The following is a 15,405-nucleotide window of genomic DNA, read 5'->3' on the forward strand; positions in this document are numbered from 1 at the left end:
AATTGACTATTCTTCTACATCCTAGATTTTATATATTACCTTTATTGAAGTAGAGCTGGGAAGGAAAATATAGTAGCACAAAGAGATTTTGCTATTTAATTTAGCACTGCTTTCATTTCTTATAACTCAGCAATGTAACTTTACCATCACAAAAAAATTTAAAAATGAATAGACTTTTTACAATCAGAGTTAGAAATCACAGGCTGGTAACTCTTAAAAGCCTAGTTAGAGAATTCAAACATGAGAACAAACCCCATCTTGAGCTATTTCCTTGACTTTTTTCCCTTTAATATTGTAGTTCTGCCTAAAATGACTTTAAAGGGCTATAACACTTCATGGCAGATTGTATTTTTCAAAGTTAACTGCAACAATATTTTACATCCCACATGCTTTTCTCTAATATGATCCTGACATTCCACCAACAAGAGGTGGAACTTAATTTCTCTGTTGATGTATCTGACTTGGCCTTAGTACTTGCTTGACAAATAGAATGTGACAGAAGGAATGTTTTGGAATTTCTAAGGCTAGGTCACAGGAAGCCTCACAGCTTCTACCTGGGCCTCTTGCAATATTTGCTCTTGGGAGACTGTTTCTCAGAACCCAACTGCCAGGTTCTGAGAAGTCCAAGCCCCATGGAGAGGCCATGTGTAGACACTCCAGTTGACTACCCAAACTGACACGAGCTTCAACCCCTCCCGTCATACCCCTTTCTCCTATGAGTTTCTGAAAAGGATTAGTGACCAGGCCCTCACCTACTTGTCAATTAAATCAAAATTTCTCAGTGAGGGGCCCATGCATAATGTTTATAAAATAATTCCAAAATGATTGTGACTGCAACCTGCAATAAGGGTTGAAAAGCACTCAATTAGCACAGGACCACTCTCAGATGACAATAATCAACTTCCTTATACTCTTTCTGTGCCATCAAACCTGAAAAGCAACATAACATTCAAGCAGATATTTGCAAATGGTACCTGTAAGTATACCATTCTTGATTTAAATAAACTAGAAAATCCGGTTTAATATTCCTTGCGTCACATATTTTTATTTTCTGTGCTTGTCCAATTAATAAGTCTATTATTTGCAGTGCAGCAGCCATAAAACTATAACAAAAATCCCAAGAAAGATATCACTCATTTTATCACACTGCTCCATAGATTATAATCTAGTGGGCAGAAATGTTTGTAAATAACTATTTGAAACATTAGGCAAATAATACTGTACTTGAAGTATGTGGTTCACAACAGAAATAGTGGTTATCTTTAGGGATGGCTTTGTGGGCTCGCAACCAGTGCGGTGGCAAATGGGCTTAATATTCTCCTCTGTGGTCATCTTGAAATTGAGTTTGTGCTTTGTAAGTAAAGTCCAAGGGGCCAATGGAGTATGTATGCAACACAAGCTTGGAGTTCTGGCACACAACATGTAGTGCCTCCCATAGACGAATTCTTTCTTCTCCCTCTCAGCCTCATCTCCAGCCCACTACCCTAGACACAGGGTGGCAGCGTCTAGGTCTGGTGAAGAAGGGGGACCTGAGTGTGGGCACAGGAAGGCTGATCAGGCAAGCATCACAGTCAGGTGGCCTGGCAGTTCCATGATGCAGCCAGCAGTCAATTCTTGTCCACCCCAAATCCAGGTGTCTAGTGCCCTAGGCGGCAATCCCTTGGAACTCACCTGTCCATTAACTATTGGAAGAGGAGACTGACTTTCTCACCTTCAAGTGTAAGCTTACATTTTTTTTTTCACTTAGTCTTACAAATTACACTGATGAACCAGTGATCTTTGTTTCTGGAGGAATGAGGCTTACACAAATTCTTTTTGAGAAATTACTGAAGCACCTACTCAGACAAGTCTATATGCAGCAGCATTTTGTTTCAATTACATATGTGTGATGCATTAGATAATAGCATAAAACTGAACTAATCACTCAATAATATTTCTCAACAGAAGTGAGAAAACAAAACTGGATGTACATTAACTGGATGGCAAACAAGTAATGAGAAAGTACAATTCACGCAGGAGAAAAATGGATCAAGAAATAACTTCTGTTGTTTGGAAACTTACAAACCTCCTTGTAAATGGAAATCTGACCTTTTTCTTTTAGCAGGCAGGATTTAAAAAAAATCCCAGGCACACAATGAATCTAAAACAATTCAAAAATTATAGAAAAATTTCTTGTGATTAAAAAAAAGCTGTTACAAGAGTCATATAATTTATTCTCTAATTTCTGGTCTTAAGACTATCCATGTTGTGAGAAATTACACTGTTATATATATGAAGATTCCCAAGATTAGCATTTACCTTTATCAAAGGGCAAAAAGAACTTTGAGGTCATAACTGAAGTGAGATTGATCCTTGAAAGAAAGAGCATTAAACATTTGGAATTATATATACATTTTGTCCCAGGATGAAGTTTGGTATTATGGAACTTTTATTATCTTTGGAAACATTTCCAGAGTTTTTGTGACTTAAAGATACTCATTACAAGACAGTTTCACTTACCAAGACAATGTTAAATTGAGGTTTCAGCATACCAAAATATTTCATTAACATTATATCACAGAAGTCTGGATTACATTATTTTTTCCTCAGCTCTCTGGACACGTTCCCACTTTTTAAATGGTTGTCATTTGTGGTATTAATTTGGAAAGGGAAATACAGCAGGAAAAAAGTTAAGAAACATAAGTTGTATGTTTCTTAGTATCACAGCCAATAAACTGTCTCAAAAACAGACTGGCAGGCATTCTGAGGTGCTACTAAAACAAGAGGCAGTGAAACATGAGAAGCCATACAAAGGATGACGAAACAGAAGAGGAAAAAACATTTATTGCTTTTCTCACTCTCACTCCTCAATATGAATGGCAGGTAAAGACAGATAAATGCCTTCTGAGACACATTTCCTAATATGTAACAGAAAACTATCTGTCCCTAAGCAAAGAGATGGCTGCCCTTGTCATTGATTAATTAGGTTATAAATCCTGGGAGGATAACCTGTATATTCAAGGACTGCTAAGGACTATAGAAGACAGTGTAGAGAAAGTTCAGAGAATACAAGATTCTAAAAGCAAAAAGAATGCAAAGAGGCTCAAAGTTCCTCTGTTTATCTTCATATCAAACATGAGAATCAGAAGGACTGAAAACTAAAAGAAATTTCCAAGGTTATTCTCTCCCTCTAGCCACTGAGATAGCTCCCTGTAGCCTGAATAATTGCTCTCCCTAAAAACTGGGGCCAGAATAGGAAAGGTCTTTAGAAATCTTTTATCAGTGCCATCTCATCCAGTGGAAAGATTGTCAACACTTCAAGAACATACTACCTCTAATGAGCTGCGGCACCTCCACCTAGTCTCTAGTTTTCCTTTCTTGGAGGTGTAACATTTGATAACACAGCATGGGATTTCCAGTCAGTTCTGCCACATGTTAATTGGATGACCTTGGACAAGACACCATATTTTGTAAAACCTAAACCATCATTGAATTTAATATACACTAGTATTTTTTCTGGCACTCAGAAAAATCAAACAAAACTGCCAGTTATCTTCATAAGATACATCAATATTAAGAAGCAGTCCGATTTCAGAGGTGTTAAAATGTGAAAAATGTGCATCTCAAAATTGATGAAGTATGATTCTTAATTTTCTAAGCCACAACTTCCTCACCTATAATATGTGGAGAGAAGCTAATTTACATTTTTGAGGATTTAATGAGATGAAGCAGGCTGCATAGCAGCTGTATCATAACATTTCAATCAGGTTTAACTGTTGTTGTTGCTATTATTTTTTCTTGAATCTAGTTAGACCCAATGTTTTAAAGAATCTATCCAATAGGTAAGGCAGAATCAATCTACCCTGATCACGATAGACTAGTGCCAATCTTGTGAGAATTTCTACTAGCAATCCAGTCAGCATACATAATCTCTCAAGAAAGGCTGTTTTGCAGAACTGCCAGCATGAAGTGTCACAAGCAGAATCCCCAGAAGTGTTTCTGATCACCTCTTGGCTCTCCCACAGGGTCCTCCTTTAAAAAATGCAGCCAGCTGAGCCCCTCTCTGGAGCTCTGAGATGATCATAGCCAAAGGTAGTATGACTGCAGGTCATGATTAATATTGATTCTTTCTTTTTTATGTGGTACAATTGTTTTGTGTGTTCTTTACATGAAACTCTTCTCTTTCCACTTGTGTATAATGTGAAAAGGGAATGTGTAGAGGGGTTGAAAATGCATGAAATTTCATAAAAGTTTTTTTTTAATTTTGACTAGCAGTAAAATTAAAGCAGCTAAGTGAATCTATACTGCAGGTACAAAGGAGAGAAACCAGTGTTATTTTCCTGTGAGTGAAACACTAGAGAATCCATGCCTTTGAAATGTACTTGTAAGAAGCATGATTGGTATCAGCTGTGAGGACAGAGTCACCAATATAGAAATAATGAGAAGGAGAGGCCTGCAGGCAGAAACACCATGAAGAATATGATGAGTATGTGCATGACTGAAGATCAATATGTCCAGAAGATGATGGAATGAGTTTCAATGAGGAGAAAGAATTGATTGAGATAGATCGAGTGTGTGCAGGAAGACCAAGAAAGACTGACAATCTGACACCTGTCAACACTGACCTGAATGACATGGTGGCCTCCCTGTTATGCGTTGGCTGCTTTTCTGTGTAGGTTAAAGATAAAGCACAATATGAGTATAAATGAATAAATGTGTTCATATTTTAAGGAGCAAAAACTTTACATCTTCAAAATTATTTTCAAACACTTAAGTCAATTCTGCTAAAATTAGTTCTAATGAGACGACAAATTTGTCTAAGGCCTGTAGCATAGTGTCTAGTGCATAGTCAAGCCTTGGAAAAATGGTTAAGTTTGCCATTTATTTTACAGTTTAATCCAAAAAAATGTCATAGTAGACTTCAATTATGTCCATAGTAACATCACTGCTACACATTATTCCATCAAAAGCCTCTGGCCTTATTGTTAAGAACTACATGCTTATTTCTTTGAGATCATTAAAAGAAGTGAATATCTCTTGTTGTACCAATGGGCTTGGAGACCTGCTTGGATAAACTTCTTGATCTAAAGCTTACAAGAGCTAGAAACTACTAGTGTAGACTAGTCAAGTGCTCAACCTATTTTGTGAGCTGGCTATGTTCCTTCCCCTGATTTTATTATCATACTTTCCCCTAAATGTACATTATACTCCTTATTAAAAATATTTTTGCCAAAGCAATCATTAAATCATTAGGAAACTTCCATCTTTTTCCTTGCCTTCCATATTTATACTTAGATCTAGAACCCTAACATGATCATGTAGTAATATTTTAGATAGCTTTTGTAAGTAGTTATTTTTCATAATCATCAACTTCCCAAAATAAATCCCTAAATACATCTTTAAACATTTCATCATTGTACTAACAGATTAAACAACATATTTACAATCTTTAGGCATGTTCTTATGACATTGCAAGGATCAACTCTAAATTTCTACTCTAAACTTCTCAGGGAAGAGCTGTTTTAACTTAATGAGGCTTTGCTTACACTGTGCAAAATGAACAAGTATTGGTCTCCACTGGGAAGATATGAATTATTATTTCAACAAATATACATAATCCCTGACTCTATACAGCTTAAAGTGTAGAGTCTGCTCCAGATAAGTTCACCAACAATTTAAATATAGTATAATAAGTGCCGTGATAGGAATATTCACAGTAATATGTTAGAAGTAACATATTGAAAGGGTACTTCAGCCAGAGTAGTGGTTTAAGGAGACATTCTCAGAAGCAGCATCCTCTACACTGAGGCTTGTACTAATCATGAAGAACATGAGCCTTCCAAAGTACCACTTTGAGTTTTCCAGTTTTCCAGATCATTCATTGTGCCAGTCCTCTCCACTGCCTTCTTACTTGAGGAAGAGGTGTCCTCAAAATGTGAGCCAGTATTCTTGATTTAACTTTTTCTAGTGTCTTATTCATTACTCTTTTGATTAAAAATAAGAGAATCACTTCAACCTTGTTTAATCCAAGAAGATGTACAGGGAAGATAATGGGATAATGACAGAAATCTAGTAGACGGGAGAAACCTTAGAAGGAACTCAGAGCAGAAACAGGACAGCCAGCAGGAATGTGGGCAATGTCTGCTTCTTTCTGTCCTTTCTTGTCTGTCAGCCCGATTTCTTTATGCCCCTCTTGCTTTTTCCCTCTCCCACTATTCTAATTGCTGTGATGGGCATACACATAGTGCATTCAGAGCCTGAGTACATATGGCTACATTTTATGTCACCCACATAAATAAATAAATTTCTCAGGCCCAATAAGAAATTTCCAGGAGAGAGATTCTGATTGGCCTAGCTTAAGTCAGGCCAGTCAGAATCTGTTGTAGTCAATAGAGTATTGTCATAAAGTAGAAAAGAGGTTCACTGGCTCAAAGGAGTAAAATGAGCACATCTCACTGATGAAACTGTGACCTGATAGGCCCTTCAAAGCTGCCTACTCCACTCCATCTTCAGGAACATTGCATTTAATCATTCTACTGGCCTTTATTTCTATCTTTTAAGCATTTCAAGCCTGCAAAATCATGAAATTCATCTTTTTCCCTTAAATAACATTTCACTTCTGCCTCAAATTCCAATAAAAACTCTTTTAAACAAGTTTTCTTTATCCTTCTCTATTTCTGTATCAGTCAAGCAATTTTCACACTGCAAAAACATGTTATTTGTCATCATGGAATCCTTCTTTCTCTACCTTGAAAATTCCCCTTCCTTTGGGTGTTGGAACGCTGTGTAAAGATGTTTCCACTCTTCCTTCCGCTTTTATTCCCTTACCTTTTTCCCATTGATCTAATGTAGGCATCTCTTTAAGCTTGGTTCTTGGCCTCAAGCACTTTTCTCTTGAAAAAAAAAAATGCATTTAATTCAATGATATTAATCACCCAAATCTATAAACCTCAATCAATGATTCCTCTGTGCTCCTAGACCCATATCTCAACTTTTATTATCTTTTTTTTTTATTAACACCTCACAGCCAGTCATTCATCATGTCTTGCTGATTCTTTCTTTGAAATGTCTTTTCAGATTTTTTTCAACCCACTTTGAGAACCCTAGTCTAGTTTTCTCATTATTGCACACCTGGAGAACAAAACAGTCATCTTTCTGGTCTTTGTGCTTTCATCTCTGTTGTGATAATTCTTAAAAAAACATTTTTATCTAATCTTATATCCAACTATTTCTCTGGCTCAAGAACTTACCACAAAAATTTATTGCTTCATGAAATAAAGCTAAACTCTAAAGAAAGCATTGAAAACTGTGTATTACTTGGTTCATTTTATCAGATAAATGATCCTCAATTTCATTCCTCTTAAACCAGCAAGACCAGACTTTTGATGTCCCAAGCGTCTTTCCCATCCTTGCTGCTGACAGTCTTGTTCCACCCAACCACCACATTTTTTACATGTCTTCTAAATTCCGTTTTGCTCATCCAAATACATCATTTTTTTTTTTTTAAGGACCTATCTTGCTTCACCCTACAAGGATCATTCCCAAAGCCCCATATCATGTTTCTTGTACTGTGTTGTTAAAATACTGTTTTATGGATATTTTTAAATGTTTACTTTCTCAGTTAGATTTAAAAACCATGAGTGAGAAAACACAGATACTCTGCATAGAGTCAGGCATGCAATATACTGGTGGCTATAAACAGGCAGCCTATAGGCCAAAACAGATTCACTGAGATGCTATGTATCTCATAGAGTCAAACATTTAAATATCCAGAGATTTCACCTAAAATATGGTATCCCAGCTTCTCCAAAAAATAGAAATGCATTCTGTGATTCACATCCTAATATTCAGAACCTGTGAATATGGTATGTTACATGATGTTATGGTAAATTGTATGTGCCAACTTGACTGGGATAAGGGATACTGAGATAGCTGGTAAAACATTATTTCTAGCTGCATCTGTGAGGGTTCTCCTGGAAGACAGTAAGTTAATCAGTGGCCTAAACAAAGAAGATTGCCCTCACCAATGTGGACGGGCATCATCCAACAAACTGAGGGACTTAGTAGAACAAAAAAAGTGCAACCGGCATATTCACTCTCTTTGTTTGAGCTGGGACATCCATTCTCTCTTTCCCTTGAGCATCAGTGCTCCTGCCTGTTGGGCTTTCAGACTTGGGACAGGATTTACACCATCAGCTCCTCATTCTGAGGCTTCCATATTTGAACTGAATAACACCCTGGCTTTACTGGTTCTCCAGCTTGCAAAAAAAAGAATTTCTCATCCTCCATAACCGAGTAAGAGAATTCCTATAATAAATCTCTTCTGATATAGATTTATACAGATCCTATTGGTTCTGTGTCTTTAGAAAATGGTAACACACATGGCAAAGAGGAATTAAGGTTGCTAATAAACTGACTTTAAAATAACGAGGTTATCCTGGATTACTCAGGTAGGCCCAATGTAATAGCACAAGGGTCCTTTAAATGTGAAAGGGGGAGGCAGAAGAATCAGCGTCAGGGTGATGCAAGGTCAAAGACTTCATACACCATGTTTGACTTAGAAGATGAGGGGTACAAGAGCCAACGAATATGGACAGCCTCTAGAAGATGTACAAGGTAAGGAAATGATTTTCCCTCAGAGCCTCCAGGAAGAACACGGCCCTGCCAACACCCTGGCTTCAGCTCACTGAGACCCATTTCACACTTCTCACTTTTGAGAACTATGAGATAATAAACTGGTGTTTTGTTTTGTTTACCCACCAAGGTTGTGGAAATTTATTATAGCAGCAACGGGAAACAAATGTACATGCACGCATTAGGCCCCTGTCGCTGCATGGCATCCTCAGGAGCTGAGTGGTAGGCGCACATTTTGTACTTCAAAACAGTTATCACCTCTTCCTACTTTTGACATCATAAGCATTTGACTCCATGACACCTAAAACAGTCATTCAATAACTAGATGACCATAAGAATTACTAACGCTAAAATGGAGAAAGGATTCCCTATTTAATAAACGGTGCTGGGAAAATTGGCTAGCCATAAGTAGAAAGCTGAAACTGGATCCTTTCCTTACTCCTTATACGAAAATTAATTCAAGATGGATTAGAGACTTAAATGTTAGACCTAAAACCATAAAAACTCTAGAAGAAAACCTAGTTAATACCATTCAGGACATAGGCATGGGCAAGGACTTCATGTCTAAAACACCAAAAGCAACGGCAGCAAAAGCCAAAATTGACAAATGGGATCTAATTAAACTAAAGAGCTTCTGCACAGCAAAAGAAACTACCATCAGAGTGAACAGGCAACCTATAGAATGGGAGAAAATTTTTGCAGTCTACACATCTGACAAAGGGCTAATATCCAGAACCTACAAAGAACTCAAACAAATTTACAAGAAAAAAACAAACAACCCCATCAAAAAGTGGGCAAAGGATATGAATAGACATTTCTCAAAAGAGGACATTCATACAGCCAACAGACACATGAAAAAATGCTCATCATCACTGGCCATCAGAGAAATGCAAATCAAAACCACAATGAGATACCATCTCACACCAGTTAAAATGGCAATCATTAAAAAGTCAGGAAACAACAGGTGCTGGAGAGGATGTGGAGAAATGGGAACGCTTTTACACTGTTGGCGGGATTGTAAACTAGTTCAACCATTATCGAAAACAGTATGGCGATTCCTCAAGGATCTAGAACTAGAAGTACCATATGACCCAGCCATCCCATTACTGGGTATATACCCAAAGGATTATAAATCATGCTGCTATAAAGACACATGCACACCTATGTTTATTGCGGCACTATTCACAATAGCAAAGACTTGGAATCAACCCAAATGTCCATCAGTGACAGATTGGATTAAGAAAATGTGGCACATATACACCATGGAATACTATGCAGCCATAAAAAAGGATGAGTTTGTGTCCTTTGTAGGGACATGGATGCAGCTGGAAACCATCATTCTCAGCAAACTATCACAAGAACAGAAAACCAAACACCGCATGTTCTCACTCATAGGTGGGAACTGAACAATGAGATCACTTGGACTCGGGAAGGGGAACATCACACACCGGGGCCTATCACGGAGAGAGGGGAGGGGAGAGGGATTGCATTGGGAGTTATACCTGATGTAAATGACGAGTTAATAGGTGCAGCACACCAACATGGCACAAGTATACATATGTAACAAACCTGCACGTTATGCACATGTACCCTAGAACTTAAAGTATAATAAAAAAAAAATTAAATAAATAAATAAATAAATAAAATGAGGTAAATTCAAGATGGATTAGAGATTTAAATGTTAGACCTAATACCATAAAAACCCTAGAAGAAAACCTAGGTAATACCATTCAGGACATAGGCATGGGCAAGGACTTCATGTCTAAAACACCAAAAGCAACGGCAACAAAAGCCAAAATTGACAAATGAGATCTAATTAAACTCAAGAGCTTCTGCACAGCAAAAGTAACTACCATCAGAGTGAACAGACAACCTATAGAATGGGAGAAAATTTTTGCAATCTACTCATCTGACAAAGGGCTAATATCCAGAACCTACAAAGAACTCAAACAAATTTACAAGAAAAAAACAACCCCATCAAAAAGTGGGTAAGGATATGAACAGACATTTCTCAGAAGAAGACATTCATACAGCCAACAGACATATGAAAAAATGCTCATCATCACTGGCCATCAGAGAAATGCAAATCAAAACCACAATGAGATACCATCTCACACCAGTTAGAATGGCAATCATTAAAAAGTCAGGAAACAACAGGTGCTGGAGAGGATGTGGAGAAATAGGAACACTTTTACACTGTTGGCGGGATTGTAAACTAGTTCAACCATTATCGAAAACAGTATGGCGATTCCTCAAGGATCTAGAACTAGACGTACCATATGACCCAGCCATCCCATTACTGGGTATGTACCCAAAGGATTATAAATCATGCTGCTATAAAGACACATGCACACGTATGTTCATTGTGGCACTATTCACAATAGCAAAGACTTGGAATCAACTGAAAAGTCCATCAGTGACAGACTGGATTAAGAAAATGTGGCACATATACACCATGGAATACTATGCATTCTTCTGTTAACTTCATCAAAATATGTATTCATTTTAAATGCACAATTCAATGATTTTCAGTACATTAACAGAGTGGTGTAAGCAATACCAAAATCTAATTTTAGACACTTCCAACATCCCAAAAAACAAACAAATATTGTGCCCATATATATTCACTCCTAAGTCCCACACGTTGCCCCACATCACCACCAATCTACTTTCTGTCTCTATGGGTTTATGGTCAGTTCTTTATGAATAACTTGAGATTAGACATTTTCAGTCAACTTAAAGATTGAAACCTGTTGTTCAGTTAAAATATTAAAATAAAATAATTTCTCATGTCTTAAAAAAAAAGAATTACTAACGCTATTATATGTAATATTAAAGGCTATGTTTTATCAAATAAAAGCATTGAGAAAATGTGTTCATGATTGAATAAATTTGTAGAATACAATGTCCACAAAATATAGCCCATGAAATTGTAGTTTAAGGACTGCCTGCAGCTTTAAGTGATAATAGTGTTGCTGAGTAGAAATATTTCGATGCACTATGGCAGGATTTTAGTGGTGCTAGATGATTTTATTAAAGCAGAATATACAAGCATTATATGGCATCCTAAACTGGAAACTGAAAGAAAAGTTGAGCATCAACACAGTTATCCATAGACAATTGAGCTAATTAAGCATGTGTTCTTCATCCTGTTATTTAAGAACATCTGATAGTAAGTATTCTGTAAAATGAACAATTCCATATGTCCAATACCATCCATTTATATGTGCTTTACAATCCTGAAAAGATACTACAACGTGCTCTTTTCCCCAACCAAATTCAGATGTTTAAAGCTTTTTTACAATCACAGAACTGCTTTGTTTTAGCCTGATAGCTCTGGAGAATATTTTTGTTGTAGCTCGTGAAATGATCACTTCAGAATTATTGTGACTTAGAAACAGGTAAAAGGACATTTAGGCTGCAATGATTTTTTTTTTTTCTTTTCTTTTCTTTTTTGAGATTGAGTTTTGCTCTTGTTGCCCAGGCTGGAGTGCAAAGGCACAATCTCGGCTCACTGCAACCTCTGCCTCCCGGGCTCAAGTGATTCTCCTGCCTCAGCCTCCCAAGTAGCTGGAATTACAGACACACACCACCACGCCTAGATAGTTTTTGTATTTTTAGTAGAGATGGGGTTTTGTCATGTTGCCCAGGCTGCTCTTGAACTCCTGACAGGTGATTCTCCCACCTCGGCCTCCCAAAGTGCTAGGATTACAGGTGTGAGCCACTGCGCCTGGCAGGCTGCAATGATTTAAAAACAAAACAGATTCAAAGAAGACTGGAAACCAATAGGATTCTGCTTTTGTAAGCTGAATGAATCCACTGGATCCCTGTAACCCCAGATAAAGCTTTCATATCTATGTCTTAGTCACTCAGGATGTGCCACTAGAGATGGGGCTAGGCCCAGATGCTGCTCCATCACTGAACTTTTGGATAAAAACTCAGGTAACAATCACCATTCAGACTCTTCTGAATAGTTTAAAGGCAAATTACATTTCAGAGAGAGTACTATTTTGTATAACACCTCAGAATGTAATTTCATAAAACTGTTTTAGCACTTCCTTTCCTCTACAACAATTCTTCTCTTGAATAGAGCCATGATTTTTTTTTTCTTGAGATAATGATCATGGAAGTCTAATAGATGTCATCATGACGAAATTCGATCCTGATTTCCTCATTCAGTAGTTCAGTCTTAAATTGCCACAGACTTGTTATTCTGTTTCTGAATCTCTCCCTTAGAATGGCTGCCAATCAAGTTAATCTACTGAATATGAAGTTTCTATGATGAAAATCCAACTTGTTCTTTAGCTAAAAGAATCCATATTGGTGAACTTACCAAAGTCAAATATGAACCCAAACAAATGATAGAAATTTGAAAACTCACTGTTCCATAGCCCTTTGGTTTTAAATTGAATAAAATATCCCAAGACCTGTTCATGGAGTTCTGTGGAAGAATAACTGCTCAAGTTTTTCTCCCTGCTGTGAATTCACTCTCTTAAATGGCTACTTCTGAAGCCATTAGCGTTTTTAGTAATTAAATTTGAGTCACCAAGGGAGACTCCAAATTCAAGTACAGAGCTAATATTCATTGAATCACTGCTATTTGGCAAGCATTTTCCTAGGCACTTTAAATATGCTTTTTATTTAACAACTTTAATAGGTATGTATTATTTTCTCTCATTTGAAGATTAAAAAACCAAGGCCCAAAGAGGTCACACAAGCCATAGGTATATAGAAAGCCATTCTGACTCCATGTTCCTTCCATTATCACCAGTGTAAATCCCTCAGCTTATCCACTTTTATTTGGACGGTGCTGCAAAGAGCCTCAGCCAATTCTAGCATCTGGAACTTTCAAACTCCCCCCACAAGCTAATGTCATATTTGTTTCTGTGATTTGCTGTTAGTACATGAAATATTTTATATTATAAACATTTTACATTACAAACATTTTAAAGCGCAGTTTTGCATACAATAATACACTCTCATTTATTAGCTTCAAATAAATACTGCCTTATTTCATTTTCAGAATGAGAGGCCATCATGGATTCAATTCTTTTTTAAAGAATTACACATAGCTGAGATTTCTGTATCTTTTTCAAACTACATGCTCATGGTTACTCTACGTTTCTTTCTTTAATATGGTTTTACTTTCAGAGGATTCCGAAAGGTTCAATTCTTAGGAACAATGTAATATAGTTGGGTAACTAATTAGAAATACTGAAATAAGCCTTTTATACTTTCTAATTTCTTTTTGTTCACAAGCATGATTTCTTTGACATGCACATACTCTTTTTAAAAAATTATTTAACAACTTTCTTATAACTTTATTACAGTATCTTATAGTTCATGTTTAGTAAAAAAAAAAAAAAAGAGAGAGAACTAATAAGAAAAATTTTAAATCTCATTACCAAAAAATTACTGTTAATATCATATGCATATCCTGGTAATCCTTCCATATAGAGAAATACTTTTTTAAAACAAAATATATAACATGATCTTGTATTCTCCTTTTCCACTTAATTTATCAGAGACCATATTGCATGTAATTAAATGATATTTTACATCACCGTTTAAGTGTCTTAGTATTTTATCATTTTAATAAAATATAATTCAATTCAATTAACCTGCTATTGTTGAAGATAAAGGTGTTACCAACATTTTGCCATTAAAATGGAATTGCTGATTCTTCATATGAAAGACTCACTCCCAACAGCACTCCTGGAAACGATTAATATATTCCATGTGCTAACAAAGACTGTCCATTATATTTGTTTAAAAATATTTGTCAATGTGATCATCAAACAGTAGTTCATTTAATTCACTTGTCCCACGTGCTCTCCTCTTGCTGAACTATAATTGCAACAGTGACCTACACCTCAGAGCAACAAAAGTGATTTGTGGTGAATCACGACCAAAATACATTTATCAGCCCTTCCCAGTCCTCAAAGTGGAGTCATAATGGGACTGGCAGCTCCGCTGACTCAATGAGGTAGACAGATTAAAAGAAAAAAAAAAAAAAAGCACTTAGAAAAACAGATACTTTACAGAGAAAGGGCGCACATATGGCTAAGTGCACACCATGCAGCCGTCTCTCTCTCTTTTCTTTTACTGAACGGTGCTTTTACTGAATTGACAAAGAGGGCACTGGGTTCATAAATAGACTCTAACAGCACTTTCAGAGCACTTCGGTTCAATTATCATGAATTAACTTTAAAAACAGCATTAACTTTTCAGCATATACAATGTGCCCAAAAAGAACAACATAGTTAGAAGTTTGTTCTCTCTCATTGAACTTTTCCCTTTTTTTGCTGGAAACCAGTAAGTAGCCTTCAAGAAAAGGCATCTCATTCCACTGATGGGCTGTCACTTAGTCGTCAGACCTGTGTAGTGTGTCCAAGACTGTCTCTGGCTTGAAATGGCTGCTTGATTGGACAGCTAGGATTTCTGAGGGAAGAGGACAGTCCATTTCTGGACAGAAATGTAGATAAAGAAGTGTGAGAGAATCATCAGTTCCCTGGCAACTTCACCTTGATGCTGTGGGTGTTCAGATCTACAGGGTTGAATCTTTAATCACTCAGGTGAAGATGATCAGTGATCAATTTATAATCCACAATTATAGTTTAGCAATTTATACTTTAATAATTCTGGAGTCAAAAAATTGCACATTTCATTCACAGGCCACCTTCTTGTCATCAATATACTTCAGAAAAGATCGTAATTATGTTAAGCCAATTATTTAATTAAAGGGAATTATACCAGAATCAGTTAAGAGGCTTTTCTTAAACTATTCATCTC

At 36.6% G+C, this 15,405-nt stretch overlaps 1 protein-coding gene across 1 annotated transcript in view; it reads right to left on the reverse strand.

Annotated features, from left to right (window-relative positions):
* Nucleotides 1-15,405, reverse strand: part of LOC101003002 (EGF-like and EMI domain-containing protein 1) — a 559,121-nt gene that overhangs the window by 346,667 nt on the left and 197,049 nt on the right. The window lies entirely within an intron of this gene.

The sequence above is a fragment of the Papio anubis genome, chromosome 2, assembly GCF_008728515.1.
Source record: "Papio anubis isolate 15944 chromosome 2, Panubis1.0, whole genome shotgun sequence".
In the NCBI taxonomy this organism is placed as follows: Eukaryota; Metazoa; Chordata; class Mammalia; order Primates; family Cercopithecidae; genus Papio; species Papio anubis.